Source organism: Somniosus microcephalus, unplaced genomic scaffold (assembly GCF_052327205.1).
Source record: "Somniosus microcephalus isolate GS21.2 unplaced genomic scaffold, FLI_Smic_1.0 scaffold552, whole genome shotgun sequence".
In the NCBI taxonomy this organism is placed as follows: Eukaryota; Metazoa; Chordata; class Chondrichthyes; order Squaliformes; family Somniosidae; genus Somniosus; species Somniosus microcephalus.
In genome coordinates, this window is record NW_028225739.1 from 78,005 (window position 1) to 102,314 (window position 24,310).

A 24,310-nucleotide genomic window follows, 5' to 3' on the forward strand; every position below is an offset into this window, starting at 1 on the left:
ACTATAGGAAGGATGTGATTGCATTGGAGAGGGTGCAGAGGAGATTCACCAGGATGTTACCTGGGCTGGAGCGCTTCAGCTATGAAGAGAAACTGGACAGGCTGGGGTTGTTTTCCTTAGAGCAGAGAAGGCTGAGGGGGAACCTGATTGAGGTGTACAACATTATGAGGGGCATAGATAGGGTAGATAGAAAGGAACTTTCCCCTTAGTAGAGGGGTCAATAACCATTAGTTTCAAGGTAAGGGGCAGGAGGTTTAGAGGGGATTTGAGGAAAAACGTTTTTCCCCAGAGGGTGGTTGGAATCTGGAGCTCAGTGCCTGAAAGGGTGGTAGAGGCAGGAACCGTCACAACATTCAAGAAGCATTTAGATGAGCACTTGAACCGCCAAAGCATACAAGGCTACGGACCAAGTGCTGGAAAATGGGATTAGAATAGACAGGGCTTGATGGCCGGTGCAGACACGATGGGCCGAAGGGCCTCTTTCTGTGCTGTATAACTCTATGACTCTATGACCACCAACTCCAAGTCAAACACCATTCTAACTTGGAAGTATATTGCCATTCCTTCATCGTCATTGGGTCAAAGTCCTGGAACTCCCTCCCTGACAGCACTGTGGGAGTACCTTCACCACACGGACAGCAGCGGTTCAAGAAGGCGGCTCACCACCACCTTCTCAAGGGCAATTAGGGATGGGCAATAAATGCTGGCCTTGCCAGCGACGCCCAGATCCCATGAACGAATTAAAAAAAACTTCATCTCATAACACGCGTACAAGGGCTCAGTAATGTTTAATTCATCAGAAAAAGACAAAGTACAACAACATACTGGTCAGCTTAACAGAATCTCATCATATTTATGAGGCCACAAACTTAAAATAGTCACTAATAAATCAGTAATGAATTCAGGAGAAATGTCTTTACCCAGAGAATGGTGAACTCGCTACCACAGGGAGTAGTTGAGGTGAACAGCACAGATGGATTTATGGGGAAGCCACACAAGGGAGAAAGGAATGGGAGGAGATGTTGATCGGGTTAATTGAAGTAGGGTGGGTGTGGGGCATAAACACCGGCATGGACCAGTTGGGCCGAATGGCCTGTTTCTGTGCTGTACATTCTATGTAACACCATCAACAATCAATCGAAGGGAATCATCAGCACAACAGATTGAAAGATTAAACAGCAGTCCAAGAATTTATAAAACATTCATCCATTCCATGTTCATGTCACCCCAGCTGTCTACAGGGCCCTGTGCTGCAGAACAGTGTGAACCCGCTGGTGTCTCTTCAGCTCCCCGGAGCTTTTAAAGCTCTTAGCACAGTCAGAACATTTAAATGGTCTCTCACCAGTGTGAACTCGCTGGTGTCTCTTCAGCTCCCCGGAGCTTTTAAAGCTCTTAGCACAGTCAGAACATTTAAATGGTCTCTCATCAGTGTGAAGAAGCTGGTGTGTCAGCAGGTGGGATGACTGAGTGAATCCCTTCCCACACACGGAGCAGGTGAACGACCTCTCCCCAGTGTGAACCAACTGGTGTGCCTTCAGATTCCCAGAGGTTTTAAAGCTCTTCCCACAGTCAGAACATTTAAATGGTCTCTCATCAGTGTGAAATCGCAGGTGTGTCAGCAGGTTGGATGACTGAGTGAATCCCTTCCCACAGTCAGAGCATTTAAATGGTCTCTCATCGGTTTGAACCAACTGGTGTTCCTTCAGATCCCCAGAGGTTTTAAAGCTCTTCCCACAGTCAGAACATTTAAATGGTCTCTCATCAGTGTGATATTGCTGGTGTCTCAACAGGTTTGATGACTGAGTGAATCCCTTCCCACACACGGAGCAGGTGAATGGCCTCTTCCCAGTGTGAACTGGCTGGTGTCCGTTCAGATTCCCGGAACTTTTAAAGCTCGTCCCACAGACAGAACATGTAAATGGTCTCTGATCAGAGTGAACTCGCTGGTGTTGCTTCAGATCCCCAGAGGTTTTAAAGCTCTTCCCACAGGCAGAACATTTAAATAGTCTCTCATCAGTGTGAACTTGCTGGTGTGTCAGTAGGTGGGATGGCCGAGTGAATCCCTTCCCACACAGAGCAGGTGAACAGAATCTCACCTCCTCTCTCCAGCTGGTGTCTCTTCAGATCCTGGGACATTTTAAATCTCTTCCCACAGTCAGAACATTTAATGTGAACAAGCTGGTGTCTCAGGAGGGTGGCAGAATGAGAGAATCGCTTCAAAAACAGAGCAGGTCAACGGTCTCTCATTGGTGTGGACAAGCTGGTGTCTCAGCAGCACGGAGGGTGCAATTAATCCCTTCCCACAGACAGAGCGGGTTAAAGGTCTCTCCCTAGGGTGATCTTGCTGGTGTATCTTCGGAGCGGATGACTGAGTGAATCCCTTCTGGAACACGGGGCCGGTGAACGGGCTCTCCCCAGTGTGTAGTCACTGGTGTTGCTTCAGGTACTTGAAGATTTTGAAGCTCTTCCCACACTCAGAACATTTAAAAGGTCTCTCATCGGTGTAAACTCACTGGTGTGCCAGCAGATTGGCGGACCGACTGAATCAGGTCCTGATGAATCGAGCGACTCTGTCTGTTCTTGACATGATGTTCGGTCTGAGCTTCCTGTCTGTAAATGCTCCACTTCTAAAACCCTGTAAAAGGAGTGTAGAAAGGGGTAAGAGGGAGAATGTTGCCTCATGTCCCCCTTTCCCAGCCCAGGGGCAGTGAAGCTAATTTTCAGGCCCCAGCTGCTGCACAGGTTACATACGAACATATGAATTAGGAGCAGGAGTAGGCCACTCGGCCCCTCGAGCCTGCTCCGCCATTCAATAAGATCATGGCTGATCTGATTACTCCACATTCCCGCCTACCCCCGATAACCTTTCACCCCCTTGCTTATGAAGAATCTATCTACCTCTGCCTTAAAAATATTCAAAGACTCTGCTTCCACTGCCCTCTGAGGAAGAGAGTTCGAAATACTCACGAACGTCTGTGAGAAAAAATTTCTCCTCATCTCTGTCTTAAATGGGCGACCCCTTATTTTTAAACAGTGACCCCTAGTTCTAGATTCTCCCACAAGAGGAAACATCCTCTCCACATCCACCCTGTCCAGACCCCTCAGGTTCTTATATGTTTCAATCAAGTCACCTCTTACTCTTCTAAACTCCAGCGGATACAAGCCGAGCCTGTCCAACCTTTCCTCATAAGACAACCCGCCCATTCCAGGTATTAGTCTAGTAAACCTTCTCTGAACTGCTTCCAACGCATTTACATCCTTCCTTAAATAAGGAGACCAATACTGTACACAGTGCTCCAGATGTGGTCTCACCAATGCCCTGTATAACTGAAGCATAACCTCCCTACTTTTGTATTCAGTTTCCCTCGCAATAAACAATAACATTCTATTAGCTTTCCTGATTACTTGTTGTACCTGAATACTAACCTTTTGCGATTCACGCATTGGGACACCCAGATCCTTCTGCATCTCAGAGCTCTGCAATCTCTCACCATTTAGATAATATGCTTCTTTTTTATTCTTCCTGCCAAAATGGACAACTTCACATTTTCCCACATTATACTCCATTTGCCAGATCTTTGCCCACTCACTTAACTTATCTATATCCCTTTGTAGCCTCCTTATGTCCTCTTCACAATTTACTTTCCTACCTATCTTTGTGTCATCAGCAAATTTAGCAACCATGCCTTCGGTCCCTTCATCCAAGTCATTTATATAAATTGTAAAAAGTTGAGGTCCCAGCAGTGATCCCTGTGGCACACCACTCGTTACATCTTGCCAACCAGAAAATGACCCATTTATGCCTACTTTCTGTTTCCTATTAGCTAGCCAATCTTATATCCATACCAACATGTTACTCCCTACATCATGAGCTTTTATTTTCCGCAATAACCTTTGATGTGGCACCTTATCAAATGCCTTCTGGAAATCTAAGTACAGTACATCCACCAGTTCCCCTTTATCCACAGCACATGTTACTTCCTCAAAGAACTCCAATAAATTGGTTAAACATGATTTCCCTTTCACAAAACCATGTTGACTCTGCCTGATTACCTTGAACTTTTCCAAGTGCCCTGTTGTAACGTTTTTAATAATAGCTTCTATCATCTTCCCTGTGACAGATGTTAAGCTAACTGGCCTGTAGTTTCCTGCTTTCTGTCTCCCTCCCTTTTTGAATAAAGGAGTTACATTCACTATTTTCCAATCTAATGGAACCTTTCCCAAATCTAGGGAATTTTGGAAAATTAAAACCAACGCATCAACTATCTCACTAGCCACTTCTTTTAAGACCCTAGGATGAAGTCCATCAGGCCCCGAGGACTTGTCAGCCCACAGCTCCAACAATTTGCTCAGTACCACTTCCCTGGTGATTGTAATTTTCTTGAGTTCCTCCCTCCCTTCCATTTCCTGATTTACAGCTATTTCTGGGATGTTACTTGAATCCTCTATAGTGAAGACCGATGCAAAATACCTGTTCAATTCAAGTGCCATCTCCTTATTTTCCATTATTAATTCCCCAGACTCACTTTCTATAGGACCAATGCTCACTTTGTTAACTCTTTTCTTTTTTAAATATCTATAGAAACTCTTACTAACTGTGTTTATATTTCTAGCTAGCTTTCTCTGGTACTCTCATTTTTCTCTCCTTATTAATCTTTTAGTCATTCTTTGCTGTTTTTTATATTCTGTCCAATCTTCTGACCTGCCACCCATCTTTGCACAATTATATGCTTTTTCTTTAAGTCTGATACTATCTTTAACTTCTTTAGTTAACCACGGATAGTGGGTCCTCCCCTTGGAATTTTTCTTTCTCGTTGGAATGTATCTATTCTGTGTATTCTGAAATATCCCCTAAAATGTCTGCCACTGCAACTCTATTGACCTATCCCTTAACCTAATTTGCCAGTTCACTTTAGCTAGCTCTGCTTTCATGCCCTCATAATTGCCCTTATTTAAGTTTAAAATACTAGTCTTGGACCCACTCTTCTCTCCCTCAAACTGAATGTAAAATTCAATCATATTATGATCGCTGCTACCTAGGGGCGCCTTCACTATGAGGTCATTAATTAATCCTATCTCATTGCACAATACCAGGTCTAGTATAGCCGGCTCTCTGGTTGGTTCCAGAACGTGCTGTTCTAAGAAACTATCCCGAAAACATTCTATGAACTCTTCATCTAGGCTACCTTTAACCATCTGATTTTTCCAGTCGAAATGTAGATTAAAATCCCCCATGATTATTGCCATACCTTTCTGACAAGCTCCCATTATTTCTTCCTTTATACTCCATCCTACCGTGTGGTTACTGTCAGGGGGCCTGTACACCACTCCCACAAGTGACTTGTTGCCTTTATCATTTCTCATCTTAACACGCAGGTGCAGCAAGCAATTAGGAAAGCAAATGGTACGTTAGTCTTTATTACAAAAGGATTGGAGTATAAGAGTAAAGTCTTACCGCAATTATACAGGGCCTTGGTGAGACCACACCTGGAGTATTGTGTACAGTTTTGGTCTCCTTACCTAAGGAAGGATATACTTGCCTTCGAGGGAGTGCAACGAAGGTTTACCAGACTGATTCCTGGGATGGGGGGATTGTCCTGTGAGGAGAGATTGAGGAGACTGGGCCTATATTCCCAGGAATTTTGAAGAATGAGAGGTGATGTCATTAAAACATCTACAATTCTTACAGGGCTCGACAGGGTAGATGCTGGGAGACTGTTTCCCCTGGCTGGGGAGTCTAGAACCAGGGGTCACAGTCTCAGAATAAGGGGTCGGCCATTTAGGACTGAGATGAGGAGAAATTTCTTCAGAGGGTTGTGAATCTTTGGAATTCTCTGCCCCAGAGGGCTGTGGAGGCTCAGTCATTGAATATAATCAAGGCTGAGATCGATAGATTTTTGGACTCATGGGGAATCAAGGGATATGGGGATCGGGCGGGAAGGGGGAGATGAGGTAGAAGATCAGCCATGATCTTATTGAATGGCGGAGCAGGCTCGAAGGGCCGAATGGCCTGCTCCTGCTCCTATTTCTTATGTTCTTAATGTGATGAAATAATTCTGTGTTCTGGCATTTGTGTTGTACTTATTAATGTCTGGAATGTTCTACAGGTGCAACCACTAATGCTCCTCCCTAGCCCTGCCCCTCTGAATCCTTCGGATTGGTGTGAGTCTTACTTTTCAGAGCTGGGTTTTACTCATAAGGGCTGGGTCGGTGATGAATGATGGTTGCCCTGTGTTAATATTATGGCCCAGAACTTGGTGTCGGGGGCTTGCCGCGCGTGCAAGCCCCCGATCTGCACTCACCCTGCGCGCCGACATCTGAAACCTGGCCCGCAGTGGATTTCCTGTCAGTGGCCCGGTTCTGATGTTGGCGCGCTGTGCTAACCTGACCCAGCGGCGTAGTTAGTGCGATGTGCCGGCTGGGATCAGGTGAGCACTTTTCAGCCAATCAGGGGAGGGGAAACTTCATTCATAAGTTTGAGTGTAAGAACTGTCAAACTCATGAAAAGTACTGCACCCCAAAACACTACTTAAACTTTAAATAACATTTTAAAAAACATCCCAATCATTAAATTAAGTTAAAAAAATAATTCAAACAATAATTTTTTTTTTTGAAAAAAATAAATTTTTAATAAAAAGGGTCTAAAACTAAACTTACCTTATTGTAGATTCTTTAAAATAATAAACCTGTGGGAAAAAAAATTCTAAATTGCACTAAAACACCACTTACCTGTAAAAATAAATACTTACGTGTGCTTTTTACAAGCGTAAAGACCGGAGGCCTTTACACATGCGCAAATCCCCCAAAACAGAGGAAATCCAAGACGCACGCGCTGCCCCCTGCAGCGCACGCGCTAGCCTCTTCACCTCTTGGGTTAGAGGAGAGGAAATGCTGGTTTTCAGCGCATGCGCTGTGCATGCTGAAAACCGGCATTTCCTCCGGCCAGACGCGTGAGTACCCCTTCCATACTCACGCGTTTGGGGAGGAATTACTGCCCCAATGTTACGTTCTTACTTAATAAAAGCCTTGAGTTTTAAGCTTTAACCTCTTGGATTCAGACCGTTATTCGGCACATCACTTAAGAAAGCTGTTTGCTGCAGCCTGCTGCCCCACGACAAATACACAGAGGATTTCAGTTATGTGGAGAGACTGGAGAAGCTGGGATTGTTCTCCTTGGAGCAGAGACGGTGCAGCGGAGATTTAATAGAGGTGTTTAAAACAGGAAGGGTTTTGATAGAGTAAATAGGAACATGGGACCAGGAGGAGGCCATTCAGCCCCTCCAGCCTGTTCCGCCATTCAATGAGATCATGGCCGATCTGTGTCTTAACTCCACCCACCTGCCTTGGCTCCATATCCCTTTGCTCCCTTGTCTAGCAAAAATCTATCGCTCTGGGATTTAAAATGATTAATTGAGCTGGCATCGACTGCTTCCTGTGGGAGAGGGTTCCACACTTCTACCACCCTTTGTGTGAAGAAGTGTTTCCCAACTTCTCTCCTGAATGGCCTGGCTCTGATTTTAAGGTGATGTCCCCTTGTCCTCGACTGCCCCACCGGCGGAAAAAGTTTCTCTCTGTCTACTCTACCAATTCCTTTCAAAATCCTAAAATCCTCAATCACTCCCTAACCTTCTAGATTCCAGAGAACACAAGCCTAGTTTATGTAATCTCTCCTCATAATCTAACCCTTGGAGCCCGGGTAACATTCTGGTGAATCTGTGCTGCACTCCTTCCAAGGCCAGTATATCCTTTCTGAGGTGCGGTGCCCAGAACTGTACACAGTGCTCCAGGGAGTTCCTGGGAGTTACAGTGCGTAGGTCCCTGAAGGTGGCGGGACATATTGAGAGAGTGGTTAACAAAGCATATGGGATCTTGGGCTTCATAAATAGAGGTATTGAGTACAAAAGTAGAGAAGTTATGCTGAACCTTTATGAAGCGCTGGTTAGGCCACAACTGGAGTATTGCGTCCAGTTCTGGTCACCACACTTTAGGAAGGATGTGAAGGCCCTTGAGAGGGTGCAGAGGAGATTTACCAGAATGGTTCTTGGGATGGGGGATCTTAGCTACAAGGACAGGTTGGAGAAGCTGGATTTGTTTTTATTAGAGCAAAGGAGGTTGAGGGCTGATTTGATAGAGGTGTACAAGATTATGGCGGGTTTGGATAGGCTAGACGGGGAAAGGCTGTTCCCACTAGTTGATGGGACAAGGACTAGGGGACACAGATTTAAGGTTTTGGGCAAGAGATACAGGGGGGATGTGAGGAAAAAAAAATTTACGCAGCGAGTGGTGAGGACCTGGAACTCACTGCCGACGGAAGTGGTGGAAGTGGAGACACTCAATGTTTTCAAGGGGAGACTGGATAGGCACTTGAGGGAAATAAACTTGCAGGGCTACGGAGATAGAGCGGGGGAATGGGACTGACTGGATTGTATACAGAGAGCCGGCACGGACTCGATGGGCCGAATGGCCTCCTTCTGTGCCGTTATGACTCCCTGTGGTCTAACCAACGCTTTGTATAGCTGTAGCTTATAAGGAGAAACTGTTTCCAGTGGCAGGAGGGTCGGTAACCAGAGGACACAGATATAAGGTCATTGACAAAAGAACCAGAGGCGAGGTGAGGAGAATTTTATTGACGCAGCGAGTTGTTGTGATCTGGAATGCGCTGCCTGAAAGGGCGGTGGAAGCAGAGTCAATAATAACGTTCACTGGGGAATTGGATAAATACTTCAAGGGGAAAAATTTTCAGGGCTATGGGGAAAGAGCAGGGGAGTGGGACTAAATGGAGAGCTCTTTCAAAGAGCCGGCACAGGCACGATGGGCTGAATGGCCTCCTTCTGTGCTGTATGATTCTAGGAGCCACTCCTGGAGTGGAGTGGTGCCCACAGGGGTCGCTTGGCAGGAAATTGGGAGGAGGTGGTTCACACGCAGACAGCACCTGATTTCGAGACGCTGTCCTTTTAAAATTGGTCCTCCACAGGCAAGGAGGGACTCGGTCCCTTTAATGAAAATCACATTGAAAAGGAGAGTCCCTGTCCCTTTAAGAGCCCTCCGCCCACCACTCCCACCTTTTTCGTAAAGTCTTTGAAATTAATAATAAATGTTCATGCAGAAAAAATGTGAGTGTGTGACTGTATTTTTGTGAGTATCTGTGTCTGTGTGTCTGTGTGACTGTATGTATGTGTGTGTCTGTGTAGAATAGCATCATAGAATGATACAGCACAGAAGGAGGCCATTCGGCCCATCGTGCCTGTGCCGGCTCTTTGAAAGAGCGATCCAATTAATCCCACTCCCCCTGCTCTTTCCCCAAAGCCTTGTAAATGTTTTCCCTTCAAGTATTTACCTCAATCTCTTTTGAATTACAATACTGAATCTGCTTCCACCGCCCTTTCAGGCAGTGCATTCCAAATCACAACAACTTGGTGTAAAAATCTGTTTCCTCATGTCACCTCCGGTTCTTTTGCCAATCGCCTTAAATCTGGTTTCTGTCCCTTCAGCCATTGGAAACGGTTTCTCCTTATTTACTCTCTCAAAATCCATCCTGATTTTGAACAACTCTATCAAATCTCCTCTTAATCTTCTTTGCTTAAGGAGAACAACCCCAGCTTCTCCCGTCTCTCCACGTAACTCAAGTCCCTCATCCCTGGTCCCATTCTCGTAAATTTCTTCTGCACCCTCTCTAAGGCCTTGACATCCTTCCTAAAGTGTGGTGCCCAGCGGAAGCCTAGCCAGTGTTTTATAAAGGCTTAGCATAACTTCCTTGCTGTTATACTCTATTCCTCTATTAATAAAGTCAAGGATCCTGTATGCTTTTTTAACAGCCTTCTCAACTTGTCCTGCCACCTTCTAAGATTTGTGTACAGACACCCCGAGGCCTCTCTGTTCCTGCACCCTATTTAAAACTGGACCATTTAGTTTATATTGCCTCTCCTCATTCTTCCTACCAAAATGAATCACTTCACACTTCTCTACATTAAATTTAATCTGCCACGTTTCTGCCCATTTCACCAGTCTGGCTACATCCTCCTGAAGTCTGTTACTATCCTCATTGTTTGCTACATTTCCGAGTTTCGTGTCATCTGTAAATTTTGAAATTTTGCCCTGGATCCCCAAGTCCAGGTCATTAATATATTATCAATAAAGCAGTGGTCCGAATCAATGTTCACGTTAAGTTGCGTGGCCATGCAGTGGTCTGGAGGTCCCGCGCAGCCGGCTCACCGCCCTATAAATGGAATAAACGCGCATGCGCGGAAATTTGAATGGGCTGTGCAGCCCGTTAAAGGGGCCACGCACCTCAAAAAAAAGAGGGAAAACTGGTCCTAAACCGATCCCTGGGGAACATCACTGTTTAACCTCCCTCCAGTCTGAAAAGAAACCGTTCACCACTACTCTCTGCTTTCTGTCCCTTGGCAGAAAATGGGGAGGGGGCGAGTGCAAACAGCACCTGATTTCTCGCTAAGCACTCAGGGGAGCAGGGGATTTGCCCTACTTTAAATGTCAGTCTCTTACAAAAACATTAGTAAAAAGGGAAACGCTGTCCCTTTAAAATCGGTCATCCACCGGGACGCGGTCCCTTTAATGAAAATCTCATAGAAAAAGAGAGTGCCTGTCCCTTTAAGGGAACCCCCACCACTCCCATATTTCTCTTAATAAAGTGCTTGAAATTAATAATTAAAAACGCAGAAAATTAATATTTAAAAAAGTAATTCAAGGAGAAAAAATATTTTTACTCACATTTGCTCCACAGGGTTTCTTGTTTCTGTTTCATCAATTTAAAAACAAACTGCTTTTTTTATGATCAGCCATGATCGCATTGAATGGCGGAGCAGGCTCGAAGGGCCGAATGGCCTACTCCTGCTCCTATCTTCAATGCTTCTATGTTTAAAACAAGTATCTTCTGTAAAATAAAATTAGTTTGAGCTGTAAAATGGGAAAGGAACATTAAAAATAAACTTTCCCAGGATCACAGATTCTGACCAGGCCGCTTTACAAAATGGCGGCGGGCCGATCCCAGGTCCCGCCTCCTCCTTCGCCGCGATTGGTTGGAGGACCAAAGCCTCTCGGTCGGTCCTCCAGGCTCCGCCTCCCCTCGCTCATTGGTGGAGAGCTCAGTGTCAGTCAGTGCACGCCGGCGACGTCATGACGTTGCAGGGTGGGCGGTTGCAGCAGGCGGGAAATTAAATTCATTTAAATTAAATCTCCCGTCAGCCTCCTCTGTCCCAATCAGCCGGCGCAAGTCCCGCCCCTCGGGCTCCCCGATTGGTTGGAGGACCCACCGCCGGCTCGCTCCTCCAGCCCCGCCCCGCTCGCTCCCTATTGGTCGGAATCTCCCGTCAATCTGGCCCTGGGCCCGGGTCCTATCTTCTATGTACTTTCACTGATGACTTTTATAAACTGGTTTTACAGGAAATTAGAAGAGGAGGGGAGAGATTTGAAGAAATAACAACAGAAAATGCTGGAAAAACTCAGCAAGTCAGGCAACATCCGTGGAGAGAAATTTGAGTTGACGTTTCGGGATTGACCCTTCTTCAAAACTGGAGAGAAAAGGAACTAGATCGAAGGCAGGGCTGCGATCGGGCAAAAGAATAAAAGAACCAAAAGAAGTAAAAGAGATTAGAAGCTAGACGAGATGGTAATAGGCTGTGATTAGGTGTAAAGTGTACTGGCAGGGCAAAAGATAGCTGCCAGGTGTGAGAGAGAAACAAAAGGAAAGGGGGGGGGGAAAGGAAAGGAGTGGAAAAATATAAGTGAAAATGAAATGTGGGCCGAGGTTATGATCTGAAATTGTTGAACTCGATATTGAGACCGGAAGGCTGCAGACTGCCTAATCGGAAGGTGAGGTGCTGTTCCTCGAGTTTACGTTGAGCTTCCGTGGAACAGTACAAGAGGCCAAGGACGGTGAGGTCCGAGTGGGAATGGAGCGGTGAATTGAAATGACAGGCGACCGGAAGCTCGGGGTCACCCTTACGGACTGAACGGAGGTGTTCCGCAAAGCGGTCACCCAATCTGCGTTTGGTCTCCCCAATGTAGAGGAGACCGCATCGTGAGCAGCGAATACAGTATACTAGATTGCGAGAAGTACAGGTAAATCGCTGTTTCACCTGGAAGGGGTGTTTGGGGCCCTGGACAGTGGGGAGGGGGGAGGTATAGGGGCAGGTGTTACATCTCCTCCGCTTGCACGGGAAGGTGCCAGGCGAAGGGGAAGGGCTGTTTGGGGTGATAGAGGAGTGGACTAGGGTGTCTCGGAGAGAGCGGTCCCTGCGGAATGCTGAAAGGGGAGGGGAGGGGAAGATACGTTTGGTGGTGGGATCACTTTGGAGGTAGCGGAAATGCCGGAGGATGATCCGTTGAATGTGGAGGCTGGTGGGGTGAAAGGTGAGGACAAGGGGAACCCTATCGTGGTTCCGGGAGGGAGGGGCAGGGGTGAGGGCAGAGGTGTGGGAGATAGAACTGACACGGTCGAGGGCAGTGTCAACCACGGTAGAGGGGAATCCTCGGTTGCGGAAAAAGGAAGACATGTCTGAAGCACTGGTGTGGAAGGTGGCATCGTCGGAGCAGATACGGCGGAGGCGGAGAAACTGGGAGAATGGAATAGAGTCCTTACAGGAAGCGGGGTGGGAGGAAGTGTAGTCCAGGTAGCTGTGGGAGTCAGTGGGCTTGTAGTAAATATTGGTCGATAACCTATCCCCAGAGATGGAGACGGAGAAGTCGAGGAAGGGAAGGGAAGAGTCAGAGATGGACCATGTGAAGGTGAGGGAAGGGTGGAAATTGGAGGCAAAGTGAATGAAATTGTCAAGTTCGGGGCGAGAGCAGGAAACGGCACCGATACAGTCATCAATGTATCGGAAAAAGAGGTGAGGGAGGGGACCCGAGTAGGACTGGAACAAAGATTGTTCCACATAGCCCACGAAAAGGCAGGCATAGCTAGGACCCATGCGGGTACCCATGGCAACACCTTTGATTTGGAGGAAATGAGTGGAGTTAAAGGAGAAGTTGTTCAATGTGAGAACAAGTTCAGCCAGGCGGAGGAGGGTCGTGGTGGATGGGGACTGGTCGGGCCTCTGTTCGAGGAAGAAGCGGAGTGCCCTCAGGCCATCCGGGTGGGGGATGGAGGTGTAGAGGGATTGTACGTCCATGGTGAAAAGGAAGCGGTTGGGGCCAGGAAACTGGAAACTGTTAAAGTGGCGGAGGGCGTCCGAAGAGTCGCGGATGTAGGTGGGAAGAGACTGGACAAGGGGAGAAAAGATAGAGTCAAGATAGGAAGAGATAAGTTCCGTAGGGCAAGAACAGGCTGAAACGATGGGTCTACCAGGGCAGTCGGTCCCTTTGTGACTCTAAAGTTGCAGCTGACCCCGCGCATGCGCCCCATGGCCCCGCCCTCTCCTGGTCCACAGGCGCCCGGCCCGCACCGCGCATGCTCAGCACACCCCCTGGGCCCCTGTCAATCATCCTCACCCTCTGAACAGGCCCCGCCCCCTCCCCCTCCTCCGCATGCGCCGCCGGGCCTCGCTCCCGAGGATGAGCCGCAACGCGCCTGCGCAGGGCCTCGCATTCTGGGGAAGGCCCGGGCAATCGTGAGAGTCCGGATCACCGGCGGAAAGTGAGTTTTATCAGGGTTTTTTTTAATAGCGGAGAGAAGCGCGGGCGGGGAGATAAATAAAAAAATATACAAACCGCACCCTCCCGGCACCGAGCGGATTGAGCGGCCGCAGCCCCTTGTCTTCAGTAGGGAGCCGGACTGGGGCACGTCATCAACTCCACGGAGGTGACTGACGGGAGCTCCGACCAATAGGGAGAGAGCGGGCGGAGCTCGGAGGACTGAGGTGGCGGCGGGTCCTCCAACCAATCGGGGTGTCCGAGGGGCGTGACTTCCGCCGCCTGCTTCTCCCGCTGCTGAGACAAGTGGAATGCAGCAGAGGGCGTTCTTCTGAGTTTGGGGCTCAGGCCTGTTAGTGGAGCAGTGCAGAGGGAACTTTACTCTGCACTGGGCTTTACTCCCTCAGCACTGCACTGGAGGGGCAGCACAGAGTTTTAGACTCCAGTCTCTGGAGTGGGACTTCAACCCACAACCTTCTGACTCAGAGGAGAGAGTGCTGCCGCCTGAGCCACGGCTGACACTCTGTATCTAACCCGTGCTGTACCTGCCCTGGGAGTGTTTGATGGGACAGTGTAGAGGGACCTTTACTCTGTATCTAACCCGTGCTGTACCTGCCCTGGGAGTGTTTGATGGGACAGTGCAGAGGAAGCTTTACTCTGTATCTAACCCGTGCTGCACAGGGGGCAATGGGGGGGGGGGAGGAGTTAAAGACGATTAAAATCACTAAGGAGATGGTACTCAGTAAAATAATGGGACTTAAGGCGGATAAATCCCCCGGAGCTGATGGCCTACATCCTAGGGTCTTGAGAGAAGTGGCGGTAGGGATTGTGGATGCATTGGTGATTATTTTCCAGAACTCCCTGGACTCAGGAAAGGTCCCGGCAGATTGGAAAACTGCTAATGTAACACCCTTATTTAAGAAGGGAAGTAGACAAAAAGCTGGAAACTATAGACCAGTTAGCCTAACATCTGTGGTTGGCAAAATGTTGGAGTCCATTATTAAGGAAACAGTAACAGAGCATTTGGATAAACATAATTTAATAGGACAGAGTCAGCATGGTTTTATGAAGGGGAAGTCATGTTTGACAAATTTGCTCGAATTCTTTGAGGATGTAACATACAGGGTGGATAAAGGGGAACCAGTGGATGTAGTGTATTTGGACTTCCAAAAGGCATTTGACAAGGTTCCACACAAAATATTACTGATCAAGATAAGAAATCACGGGATTGGGGGTAACATACTGGCATGGGTGGAAGATTGTTTTCTGTTAGATAGCCAAAGAGTTGGGATAAATGGTTCGGTCTCGGGCTGGCAATCAGTAACTAGTGGTTTTCCACAGGAGTCAGTGCTGGGACCCCAACTCTTTACAATCTATATTAACGATTTGGAGGAAGGGACCGAGTGCAACATATCCAAGTTTGCCGACAATACAAAGATGGGAGGGAAAGCAGTGAATGAGGAGGACTTAAAAAACCTGCAAAAGGACATAGACAGGCTAAGTGAGTGGGCAGAGATTTGGCAGATGCAATATAATGTTGGAAAGTGTGAGGTTATGCACTTTGGCAGAAAAAATCAAAGAGCAAGTTATTATCTAAATGGAGAGAAACTGCAAAGTGCTACAGTACAAAGGGATCTGGGGGTCCTGGTGCATGAAACACAAAAAGTTAGTATGCAGCTGCAGCAGGTGATCAGGAAGGCCAATGGAATCTTGGCTTTTATTGCGAGGGGGATGGAGTATAAAAACAGGGAAGTCTTGCTGCAGTTATACAGGGTACTGGTGAGGCCACACCTGGAATAATGCATGCAGTTTTGGTTTTCATATTTAAGAAAAGATATACTTGCTTTCGAGGCAGTTCAGAGAAGGTTCACTCGGTTGATTCCAGAGATGAGGGGGTTGACGTATGAACATAATAAGAACATAAGAACATAAGGAATAGGAGCAGGAGTAGGCCAATCGGCCCCTCGATCCTGCTCCGCCATTCAATAAGATCATGGCTGATCTGATCCTAACCGCCAATCCACTATGACAGGACTATCTCCTGAATCTAACAGAATTAGACACACGAAACAGGAGCAGGATCAGGCTACACGGCCCCTGGGCCCGCTCCGCTACCCACAGGGCCATGACCGATCCGAACCTAGACTCGTGTCCAAATTCCTGCCTGCTCCCCGTAACCCTTAATTCCCTTTTCTTCTAGGAAACTGTCTATTTCTGTTTTAAATTTATGTAATGATGTAGCTTCGACAGCTTTTTGGAGCAGCATATTCCATGGACCTACCACCCTCTGAGTGAAGTAGTTCCTCCTCATCTCAGTTTTGAAAGAGCAGCCCCTTATTCTAAGACTATGCCCCCTAGTTCTAGTTTCACCCATCATCTGGAACATCCTCCCTGCATCCACCCGATCCAACCCCTTCATAATCTTATATGTTTCAATAAGATCGCCTCTCATTCTTCTGAACTCCAATGAGTAGAGTCCCAATCTACTCAGCCTCTCCTCATATGTCCATCCCCTCATCCCCGGGATTAACCGAGTGAACCTTCTTTGTACTGACTCGAGAGCAAATGTGTCTTTTCTTAAGTACGGACACCAAAACTGTATGCAGTATTCCAGGTGCGGTCTCACCAATACCTTGTACAACTGAAGCAATACCTCCCTATTTTTATATTCTATCCCCCTAGCAATGAAAGCCAACATTCCATTGGCCTTCTTAATCACTTGCTGCACCTGCATACTAACCTTTTGAGTTTCGTGCACCAGGACCCCCAGATCCCTTTGTACTTCAGTACTTTCCAGTTTCTTGTCATTAAGATAATAACTTGCTCTACGATTTTTCCTGCCAAAGTGCATAACCTCACACTTTCCAGTATTGTATTCCATCTGCCAAATCTCTGCCCACTTACTTAGCCTGTCTATGTCCCCTTGCAGATTTTTTATGTCCTCCTCACTCACTACTTTCCCTCCCATCTTTGTATCATCTGCAAACTTTGATGTGTTACACTCGGTCCCCTCCTCCAAATCGTTAATATAGATTGTAAAGAGTTGGGGACCCAGCACTGACCCCTGCGGATTCTAAATACACTACGTCCACTGGTTCACCTTTTTCCACCCTATATGTTACTTCCTCAAAGAACTCCAGCAAATTTGTCAAACATGACTTCCCCTTCATAAAACCATGCTGACTTTGTCTTATTAAATTATGATTATCCAAATGTCCTGTTACTGTCTCCTTAATAATGGACTCCAAAATTTTACCTACCACAGATGTTAGGCTAACCGGTCTATAGTTTCCAGCCTTCTGTCTACTGCCCTTTTTAAATAAGGGTGTTGCATTAGCAGTTTTCCAGTCTGCCGGGACCTTTGCTCAGAGTCCAGGGAGTTTTGGAAGATTATTACCAATGCATCCACAATCCCTACCGCCACTTCCCTCAAGACCCTAGGATGTAAGCCATCAGGTCCAGGTGATTTATCCGCCTTGAGTCCCATTATTTTACCGAGTACCACTTCCTTAATGATTTTAATCGTATTTAGCTCCTCCCCCCCTGTAGCCCCCTGCTTGTCCAGTGTTGGGATATTCTTGGTGTCCTCTACTGTAAAGACTGATACAAAATATTCATTCAGTGTTTTTGCCATCTCCATATTTCCCACCATTAATTTCCTGGTCTCATCCTCTAAGGGACCAACATTTACTTTAGCCACCCTTTTTCTTTTTATATAACTGTAAAAACTCTTACTATCTGTCTTTATATTGTTTGCTAATTTACTTTCATAATCTATCTTCCCTTTCATAATCAATCTTTTTGTTATTTTTTGCTGTCTTTTAAAGTTTTCCCAATCCTCTATCCTCCCACTAGATTTGGCTACCTTATATGCCCTTGTTTTTAGTCGAATACTATCCTTAATTTCTTTACTTAGCCACGGATGGCTGTCTTTTCTTTTACACACTTTTTTTCTCAGTGGAATATACTTTTTTTGGAAGTTGTAAAATAACTCCTTAAATGTACACCACTGATCATGTACCGTCTTACCCTTTAATCTATTTTCCCAATCCACTTTACTCAATTCCGCTCTCATACCTTCATAGTCTCCTTTATTCAAGCTTAGCACGCTTGTTTGAGATCCAACCTTCTCACCCTCTAATTGAATATGGAATTTAACCATGTTATGGTCACTCATTCCAAGGGGATCCTTTACTAGGACATTTTTAATTAATCCTGTCTCGTTACACAGGACCAGATCTAAGGTTGCTTGCCCCCTGGTCGGTTCAGTTACATACTGCTCAAGAAACCCATCCCTAATACACTCAATGAACTCATCCTCAAGGCAGCCCTGCCCAGTTTGATTTGTCCAATTAATATGATGGTTAAAATCCCCCATAATTATAGATGTTCCCTTATTACAAGCCTCAACTATTTCCTGATTGATACTCCGTCCAACTGAGTTGCGACTGTTCGGAGGCCTATAGACTACGCCCACTAGTGTTTTTTTCCCCTTATTATTCCTTATCTCCACCCAAACTGTTTCATTATCCTGATCTTTTGACCCAATATCATTTCTCTGTATTACAGTGATTCCTTCCTTTATTAACATAGCCACCCCACCTCCCCTTCCTTCCTGCCTGTCCTTCCTGATTGTTAAATAACCTGGTATGTTTAATTCCCAGGCATTGTCACCCTGCAGCCATGTTTCTGTAATGGCCACAAGATCATACCCATATGTAGTTATTTGTGCCTTTAACTCGTCTATTTTGTTACGAATGCTACGTGCATTCAGATAGAGAACTTTCAAATGTGTTTTGTGACACTTAGTTCCTGCTTTTGCCCTTTTTATTATTTTACCATTTACTCCATACCTTCTGCCCCTTCCTGACATGCTGTGGTTTTTAATTTCCCCACTGCTACCTAAGTCTATGACCTTCTCTGTTGTCATTTTTATTGTTTGTTCTCTAGGAAAGGTTGAGTAGTTTGGGACTCTACTCATTGGAGTTCAGAAGAATGAGAGGCGATCTTATCGAAACATATAAGATTGTGAGGGGGCTTGATCGGGTGGATGCGGTGAGGATGTTTCCACTGATGGGTGAGACTAGAACTAGGGGGCATAATCTAAGATTAAGGGGCTGCCCTTTCCAAACTGAGATGAGGAGAAACTTCTTCACTCAGAGGGTAGTAAATCTATGGAATTTGCTACCCCAGAGAGCTGCGGAAGCTGCAACATTAAATAAATTTAAAATGGAGATAGACAGTTTCCTAGCAGATAAGGGAATTAGGGGTTATGGGGAGAAGGCAGGGAAGTGGACGTGAGTCTAGATTCGGATCAGCCATGATCCTATTGAATGGCGGAGCAGGCCCGAGGGGCCATATAGCCTACTCCTGCTCCTACTTCTTATGTTCTTATGTACCTGCCCTCGGGAGCAAATTTGGCTAGGGTAAATAAAATCAGAGAGTTAAATGCGTGGCTCAAAGACTGGTGTGGGAGAAATGGGTTTTGCTTCTTGGGACACTGGCACCAGTACTGGGACAGGAGAGTGCTGTTCCATTGGGACGGACTTCACTTGGCCAGTGCTGGGACTAGAATCCTGGTGAATCGAATAACTAGGGCTGTAGAGAGGGCTTTAAACTAATTAGTGGGGGGGGGAGGTTTCAAGAGAGCGAAAAATAAAAATGTCAGCGGAGAAGGCAATAGAGCAAGGTAGCAGTGGGGGAATTAAAAACCAGGGCGTATCAGGAAGGGACAGAATATATAAAGATAAAGGTAAAGTAGTAAAGGGGGTAAAAGCAGGAATAAATTGTCACAAAACATATTTAAAAGTTCTTTATCTGAATGCACGCAGCTTTTGTAACAAAATAGACGAGTTGACGGTACAAATAACTACACATGGGTATGATCTGGTGGCCATTGCGGAGACATGGCTGCAGGGTGACCATGACTGGGAACTAAACATCCAGGGGTATTTGACTATTAGGAAGGACAGACAGGAAGGAAAAGGAGGTGGGGTGGCTGTGTTAATAAAGGATGGAATCACTGCAATAGTGAGAAATGATATTGGGTCAAAGGATCAGGATAGTGAAACGGTTTGGGTGGAAATAAGGAATAATAAGGGGAAAAAGTCACTAGTGGGCACAGTCTATAGGCCTCCTAACAGTTGCAACTCTATTGGTCGGAGTATAAATCAGGAAATAGTTGGGGCTTGTAATAAGGGAACAGCTATAATCATGGGAGATTTTAACTTTCATATTGACTGGACAAATCAAATTGAGCAGGGCAGCCTTGAGGAAGAGTTCATAGAGTGCATTAGGGATGGGTTCCTTGAGCAGTATGTTACCGAACCAACCAGGGGGCAGGCAATCTTAGATCTGGTCCTGTGTAATGAGACAGGATTAATAAAAAATGTCCTAGTAAAGGATTGTAAGAAGTCACACAACACCAGGTTATAGTCCAACAGTTTTATTTGAAATCTCAAGCTTTTGGAGCGCTGCTCCTTCTTCAGGTGAAGTGGAGAGATGCATAAAGTCACAGCTTATATAGTCAGAGAATAATGCCAGATGATTACAGGTAATCTTTCTAACTGCCAGTTATTTCTGGTGGGCTGGGGCCCGATTGTGATGGCATCAGAGGAAGAGGCCCAATCAGGTGGATGGAGGCCGGCCCGGCCTGTGACTGACGGGAGCTCTGACCAATAGGATGAGGGCTGAGGTGGGAGGACTGAACTGGGCCACCTGGTCCTCCAACCAATGGCGGTGCGGCAAGGGGGTGGGGCGGGGCGGGGCCTCCTCCCCAGCTCAGGTGCGCTGGGGCCGATTGTGACGCGCTGTCCCCAGGTGAGAGCAGCTCAGTCAGCACAGAGCTGGGGCTGGAATCTAGGAGAGGGGCCGCAGGCAGCGGACCTGGCAAAGGGGCACAAGCTTTACAATGTAAGCTTCTTTCAAATGCAAAATTGTTTCCTACACACAGCCTCGGTCACTCTGCAAAAAAAACTGTTTAACAATTCATCATAACTCCCCTGCTTTAGGAGAGGGGTAGAGTGCAAAAGCAAGAAAGTTATGATGAAACTGTGTAAAAGACTGGAGTCAGCTGTGGCTCAGTGGATAGCAGAGTCAGAAGGTTGTGGGTTCAAGTCCCGCTCCGCACTGTCGGGGGGCAGTACTGAGGGAGCGCCGCACTGTCGGAGGGGCAGTACTGAGGGAGCGCCGCACTGTCGGAGGGGCAGTACTGAGGGAGCGCTGCACTGTCGGAGGGGCAGTGCTGAGGGAGCGCTGCTCCATCGGAGGGGCAGTACTGAGGGAGTGCTGCACTGTCAGAGGGGCAGTGCTGCGGGAGAGCCGCATTGTCGGAGGGGCAGTAATGAAGGAGCGCTGCAGTGTCGGAGGTGCCGTCCTACGGATGAGACGTTAAACCGAGGCCCCGTCTGCCCCCTCAGGTGGATGTAAAAGATCCCATGGTGCTATTTCGAAGAAGTTATCCCCGTGTTTTCAGCCCAATATTTATCCCTCAATCAACATGATGAAAAAACAGATTATCTGGTCATTATCACATTGCTGTTTGTGGGAGCTTGCTGTGCGCAAATTCCCACATTACAGCAGTGACTGCATTTCAAAAATACTTCATTGGCTGTAAAGTGCTTTGGGACGTCCGGTGGTCGTGAAAGGCGGTTAAGAAGACAAATGGTATGCTGGCCTTCATTACAAGAGGATTTGAGTACAGGAGTAAAGAAGTCTTACTCCAATTATATCTTCTTCTTTCTTCTTAGGCAGTCCCTCGGAACGGAGGATGACTTGCTTCCACATTAAAAATGAGTTCTCCGGTGTAAGGGTAAACCAGGAGAGCTTCTTCTCCCCGAGACGGACCCTCTGATATAAAGGGTCGACTGGATCCATGTTTATCTGTAATTTAAACAGTGGTCTGGTCGTCTTCCAAGCTCTTTCCCCTAGAGGAGAGGGTAGAATGGGGGTCTTTAGTGTTAAATGGTTTCACCTGGGTCCATTGCTTCCATCGCATACCCATCGGTCCCTGTAGACAAACACACGTATCACTTGTCATTAATACAGTGCATGGCCCCATCCAACGGGCCCCATTCCCTTTCTTCCGATAACTTGCGTCATTACTTGTTGACCTATTCTGGACAACTCGTCTGGTTTAAGTCCAGCATTCTGCCTTTCTAGATCTTTAATCTGTTGTTGGTTCCTTACTTCTTTATTTAGTGCTTGTACCTCCTGATTTAGTTGTACTAAGTATCGCCTTAATCTATCTTGTACTGGTCCTGGTTCTCCCACCCCTCCAGCCAAATCCTCTGGTAGTCTCATAGCTCGTCCTGTCATTAATTCATAGGGGGTCAGTCTGGTCATTCGTCCTGGGGTGGCTCACAGCCTCATTAGTATGCTGGGTAATAATTCCGACCATCCCTTCCCTGCTTCTTGGATGGCTTTTGGCAGCATGTTTTTCAGTGTCCGATTCATTCTTTCTACCATCCCCGAGCTCTGGGGGTGATATGGTATGTGATATTTTTGTGTCACATGTAGCAGCTTACAGATTTCTTTCATTATTTTGCTGGTGAAATGAGTGCCGTTGTCTGAGACAATTTGCAGAGGCACTCCCCAACGGGGTATAACCTCGGTAGCCAATATTAGTGCAACTGTTTTTGCAGAGCAGTCTCGGGTGGCAAAGGCTTCCACCCACCTGGTATATTGGTCAATTATTACCAGGCAATATTTCTTCCCCCCGGTCCTGCGCTAAGGGGCCGGTAAAGTCAATGTGTAAGTTTTCACAGGGTCCTTGGTGCCTGGGTTGGTTTGCTACTCTAACTCGACATCTCTGTCCTACATTATTCTTGCGCATATTATACAGCGGTGGCAATATTTCGCTACTTCCCGACCTATCTTTGGCCACCACCAGTACTGTGTCAGTAGGTGCAACATGTTACTTCTGCCAGTATGTGTTACACCATGGTATAGCGCCATCAGTTGTTGTCTACAACATTCCGGTGCCACCACCTGGTTACGTGGGCCCCATTTCCAAATTCCATCTTGTAATTGCGCGCCAGCTTGTCTCCATTTCTCCTTTGCCTCTTTACTAGTATTTTCTTGTAGCTCCATTATATTCACTTCCTGGACCCCACTGACTATCATGACCATATTTATTTCGTTTTTGAACGCGTCCCCTGGTTGCATTTCTTCTGCAGCTAGTTTTGCGCCTAGATCTGCATACCTATTCCCCATAGGGGCCTGGTCCTGGGGTTCATAGAAACATAGAAGATAGGAGCAGGAGTAGGTCATTCGGCCCCTCGAGCCTGCTCCACCATTCAATGAGATCATGGCTGATCATCCAATTTCGCTACCCTGTCCCTGCCTTCTCCCCATATCCCTTGATCCCTTTAGCCTTAAGAAATATATCCAACTCCTTCTTGAATATATTTAATGAATTGGCCTCTACTGCCTCCTGTGGTAGTGAATTCCACAGGTTCACCACTCTCTGGGTGAAGAAATTCCTCGTCATCTCTGTCCTAAATGGCTTACCCCTTATCATTAGACTGTGACCCCTGGTTCTGGACTCCCCGACCATCGGGAACATCCTTCCTGCATCTAGTCTGTCTAGTCCTGTTAGAATTTTATAAGTTTCAATGAGATACCCTCTCATTCTTCTAAACTCCAGCGAGTATAAGCTCAATCGACCCAATCTCTCCTCATACGTCATTCCTGCCATCCCAGGTATCAGTCTGGTGAATATTCGCTGTGCTTCCTCCATGGCAAGAACATCGTTCCTCAGATAAAGCGACCAAAACTGCACACAATACTCAAGGTGTGGTCTCACCAAGGCCCTGTACAACTGCAGCAAGACATCCTTGTTCTTGTACTCGAACCCTCTCGCTATGAAGGCCAACATACCATTTGCCTTCTTAACCGCCTGCTGCACCTGCATGCTTACCTTCAGCGACTGGTGCACAAGGACACCCAGGTCTCGTTGCACTTCCCCTTCTCCCAATCTATTGCCGTTCAGATAATAATCTGCCTTCCTGTTTTTGCCACCAAAGTGGATAACCTCGCATTTATCCACATTATGCTGCATCTGTCATGCGTCTGCCCAATCACCCAACCTGTCCAAACCATACTGGAGTTTCTCGGCATCCTCCTCACAGCAGACACGCCCACCCAGCTTTGTGTCATCTGCAAACTTGGAGATATGACATCTAGTTCCCTCGTCTAGATCATTTATATATATTGTGAATAGCTGGGGTCCTAGGACCGATTCCTGCAGTACCCCACTAGCCTACCACTCGGAGAAAGAGCCGTTTATTCCAACTCTTTGCTTTCTATCTGCCAACCAGTTCTCTAGCCAAGTCAATTCCTTGCCCCAATCCCATGTGCCTTAACTTTACACGCTAATCTCTTATGCGGGACCTTATCGAAAGCGTTCTGAAAGTCCAAATACATCACATCCACTGGTTCTCCCTTACCTATTCTACCAGTTACATCCTCAAAAAATTCCAGTAGATTAGTCAAGCACGATTTACCTTTTGTAAATCCATGTTGACTTTGTCCGATCCTGTCACTGATTTCCAAGTGCTCTGCTATTACATCTTTTATAATGGACTCTAGCACTTTCCCCACTACCGATGTCAGGCTTACCGGTCTATAATTTCCCGTTTTCTCTCTACCACCTTTTTTGAATAGTGGGGTAACATTAGCTACCCTCCAATCCATGGGAACTGTTCCAGAGTCTATCGAA